Source organism: Sorex fumeus, unplaced genomic scaffold, assembly GCF_029834395.1.
Source record: "Sorex fumeus unplaced genomic scaffold, SorFum_2.1 ptg000002l, whole genome shotgun sequence".
Lineage (NCBI taxonomy): Eukaryota > Metazoa > Chordata > Mammalia > Eulipotyphla > Soricidae > Sorex > Sorex fumeus.
This window is the reverse complement of record NW_026606059.1, coordinates 64,428,838-64,433,438: the sequence shown is the minus strand read 5'-3', so window position 1 is coordinate 64,433,438 and position 4,601 is coordinate 64,428,838. Positions and strand designations below refer to the sequence as shown.

The 4,601-nt window shown below is 42.1% G+C and overlaps 1 pseudogene; it reads right to left on the bottom strand.

Moving 5' to 3' along the window:
• Positions 1-1,194: 1,194 nt before the first annotated feature.
• LOC130041017 (checkpoint protein HUS1-like) lies at positions 1,195-2,191 on the bottom strand (annotated as a pseudogene).
• Positions 2,192-4,601: the final 2,410 nt, after the last annotated feature.

Here is a 4,601-nt window from a genome sequence, read left to right as displayed (position 1 = left end):
AGTAATTTTATAAGGATTCATTAGTCGTAAAAAATGCTTGGATAGGTTAAAATGAAAGACACCGTACAGTCTGGATTTCTCTATCATTTTCAGTTATGATTAAATTAAATTCCAAATGTCAGTTTGCTATACATCAAAGAAAAATAGCTCATTGCTACCACATCTTAACTTTTCACTTCTTTCAACTAGTGTTTGTTTTCACCTCTTTATGTAATACCACTAAATAGTTTGTTTGTATTATAAATCTGATAGAGAGTACTCTAAGGTCTATTAGAGTGAAATATAAATTCCTTCAACTTAACTCACCTGGCAGTCTTTTCTTTTTATATAATTTCTTTTACTCTTGGTCTTAGCCAAAAGGCCGAGAAGCGATGGGGTTTCTTTTAATCAACTGTTATAACAAGTACATTTGCTAACCTGATTTTACAGCCATCTGACAATGTTATCTGATAATCCACACTGGGAGACCAGGCTTCCTGGCTACTGTCTGGTTTAGAAATGCCCTTGCTGGACTGGAGAGATAGCACAGCGGATAGGGTATTTCCCTTGCACGCAGACAACGTTGGTACCATCCCATATGGTCCCCAGCAGCACCAGGGGTAATTCTTAAATGTAGAGCCACAAGCCCTGAGCACTGCTAGGTATGGCCCCCGAACAAACAAACAAATGTGCTTGGTATACAGAAATCCTATGAAACCTTTTTTCCTTTTTTTTGTTTCAAACATTGTTTATCTTTATGCAGATAAATTCCTATATGCAGAGGCATTAGATCGAAGAACACACGGATTTTTTTCAGCGCTTCCTATATATATAATACAAAAATTAAATTCAGAAAGATGCAATGAGGCCATTCATACTATTATACCAGCAGTTTCTATGGTGATTAATGCATTTAATCGATCATCTTGAGATTTTTAGCCATAACAGATGATTCCTATCTCCTGGTTCAATGATTGTCAGCACTGAGGAGAAACTATAAAAGCCCCAAAAGACTCTCAAGCTTTCTTTTGGACACCTTTAGAATATATTAAGGGCAGAATTCTATCTCATCAAGCAGGAGCTCTGCCCCTTTGTCAACATTTCCCAACTATATGAATGCACCAAATACCTCCACTGGTTGAACGCAAAAACAAGAATTCTAGCACAGGACTAAAGTGAGTGCTATATTCCAAAACCCCAGTAGTAGGCTAACTGTTAGCACTCTGTTAGGTGAGTGACTTCTGCATAGCATATAGCCTTTTTAGTATTTATTTGTCCAGCAAGAAGTTGTAGGTGCTTCTTAACATGCACCTCAGCCATTTATTCTGGATTTTTATCTTGAGAAGTATTTTCAGAGGCTAATGGAGGGTTTCCAAGGTCTTTAAACACACACTGAGTTAGTATCTATTTTCAAGTTCAACTCTCCATTTAGATTTGTTTCAATAATAAGGTGATTGCTGATGTTTTTCATTTTTTTCCACAACACTTCATAATCATCAAGACTGGTAAATAGGTGCTAATGTCAGAGGCAGGGACTGTGGGATCTCATAAATACCTCTACAGTTTTCTAAGAATAACCTTTATGGGCTGGAACAATAGCACAGTAGGTAGGGCATTAGCCTTGCATGCGGCCAACCTGGGTTCGATTCCTCTTTCCCTATCGGAGAGCCCGGAGACCCCGGAAAGCTACCCAGAGTATCCCGCCCACACAGCAGAGCCTGGCAAGCTCCCCAGGGCGTATTCGATATGCCAAAAACAGTAACAAGTCTCCCAATGGAGATGTTACCAGTGCCCGCTGGAGCAAATCCATGAACAGGAGGACAGTGCTACAGTGATACAGTGAACCTCTATGGGAGGGTCATGTGTCACAATGCAACCACTATTCAATACAAACAATTCTATAGAGACAGTAAGGCAGGGGAAGTGTTTACTGGTCAGTTTTATTTTCAAGACTTTAGCATTCTGAGCCCTTTTCAAGGCTCGAGGTAAGTTTTCTGATATCAGTTCGAAATAAATGTCATTATTTTCCGTTGAGACACCTTCCATCTGAAGTTTGCTGAAGAAGTTCTGTCCCAGTTCACACCACAGATATTACTCCTCCACTGGACACCTTATCCCAGATGATGAAGTTCAGTTTATGGAGGCTGATTCGTAGAGTGCAGATCTTGGCAAGCTTGGCTATCATGTTACTGACCCGTGCAAAGTGGCCCAGACACGCGTGTCCTGGATCCTGACGCAGAACTGCATGGCTGGAAGCGGATGCCAAAACCTTTTTTTTCTAAGAGACAGTTTCTTCTTTGGCATTTCCCCTGGAAGTAATCACTTGGTACTATCAAGATTCACAGACAGAAATCCTGCTTGCCTTCTTTTATTAGTTGGGTTACACCATTTCCTGATGTTGTTATTGTTTTGTTTTGATACTCCCCTCCTCCCCGCCCCCACGTGCAGGGATTGAGCCCAGATCTTACAAATGCAACACAAGTACCAGACCACTGAACCACATCCCTGAACCACATCCCTGGCCCCATTTTGATGTTTCTTGTTCAAGCAGTTGAGGCTCGTCATATTTAGCTAATTTATTCCACATATATACTTATGTCCTTTTTTAAAATCCGGTTTATTTTAAATTATTTATACTTTCAAAAGAAACAAATACTGGGACCAGAGAGATAATACAGGGCTTAAGACACTTGCTTTCTATGCAGCAAATCCTAGTTTAATCCTCAACACTGCATATGCACTGCATATGCTCCCTTGGATCCACCAGGAGTGATACCTGAGCGCTGCTGGGTAGGCCTTCCACTACCACTCGCCAAAAACATGCCTAAAAATAATTAAAGGGATATTGGGTGGAGTCCATAGTCTAGTCTACATTAAGATTATGTGTAGTAATTATTTATATGGTATTTAAATTTTCTTTGATCACTAAAAAATAAATGAATGCTAATTTTGCCACTTGTCTTTTTTTTAAATATATATGGCTAAAATATACTTTATTATAATTTAGTCAATAAATAGATAGTCAATAAATTGAATAGATGTGGCTCACTGCCTGCAGTTTCTATCTTCGTTGTCTACGCACCAACATCTCATTATGATGAAAGAGAAATCGAGAAGTTCTACATGGAGCTAGAGAAGTTCTATAAAGAAGACCACACCTTCTACAAGATCATTGTGGGTGATTTTAATGCCAAGATAGGACCGAGAAGATCAGCTGAAGAACTTCACATCGGGACCCATGGCCTAGAATGGAACGAACAGGGTGACAGACTGTCTGAGTTCATCATGTCGACCAAGACCATTCATGGTAACTCACAGTTCCAGAAGGCAGAATCTAAACGATGGACATGGGAGTCTCCCGGTGGCCGATTCCACAACGAAATAGACCACATCATATTCAATCGACGATTTTGCCTGACTGATGTCGCTGTTGTCCCAAAATTTCAAACGGGATCGGACCACCGTCTCCTTCGTGCAAAATTCTACTTCACAGAGCGGGGAGAAAGGGCTGCAAAGTTCAAAAAGAGAACTCCCAGAATGACCACCAACTGGGAACTCTTTGGTACTATTGCAGCAACATGGGAAGATGCCATTGTTGACAACACTGACGAGGAATATGATCGACTGGTTCAGCACCTCCATGAATGTGCGAGGAACGCCAAGAGAGAGATAGCCACAAAAAATCGCCTATCTTTGAAAACTCTTAATCTTATTCGCCAGCGTGGTTTGGCGCACGCCTCAGGCAACCGCAAGCTAACGTCCGAGCTCGCAAAGCAGTGCAGAGATGCGATCAAGGAAGACCTCAAAGAGAGAAGAGCAGAAGTACTGGTAGATGCGGCAGAAGCCGGAAAAAGTATTCGTAACGCCCGCCTGTCCTTCGCCAACTATAAGACCAAGATGACTGCCCTCCGACGTCCTGATGGATCCATCACATCCTCCAGAACGGCAATGGAGAAGATTATCCATGACTTCTACTCAAATCTCTTCAATAGCCGTGTCCACTTGCCGACATACCAAATTCCACAGGATGGATATGTTGTTCCCAATGTTCTCCCTTCCGAAATCCGACACGCCATTTCATCGGTAAAGAAACAAACAGCACCCGGCCCAGACAAGATCAGACCTGAACACCTGAAGAACCTGCCGTCAGTACTCATCAATACACTGACTCGGCTCTTCACTCGCTACCTATCTGAATGCAAGGTTCCGTCCCAATGGAAAACCAGCAGGACCGTACTACTGTTCAAGAAGGGAGACATCCATGACATTGGCAACTATCGCCCGATCTGCCTATTGTCTGTCATCTACAAGTTGTTCACTCGAGTCATCCTAAATAGGATTGGCAGAACACTAGATGAAGGACAACCATGCGAGCAAGCCGGGTTCCGCAAAGGATTCAGCACCATCGACCATATCCACACGATAACCAAGCTCATTGAGGTTTCTCGGGAGTTCAAGATGCCGCTCTGTTTAACGTTCATTGATTTAAAGAAGGCCTTTGATTCTGTTGAGACGGAAGTGGTCATTGAAGCCCTAGCCAATCAGGGCATTCAAGCCCAATACATCAGGATCCTCCGTGAGCTGTATTGCGGATTCACTACCAGGATCTCACCATTCTACAA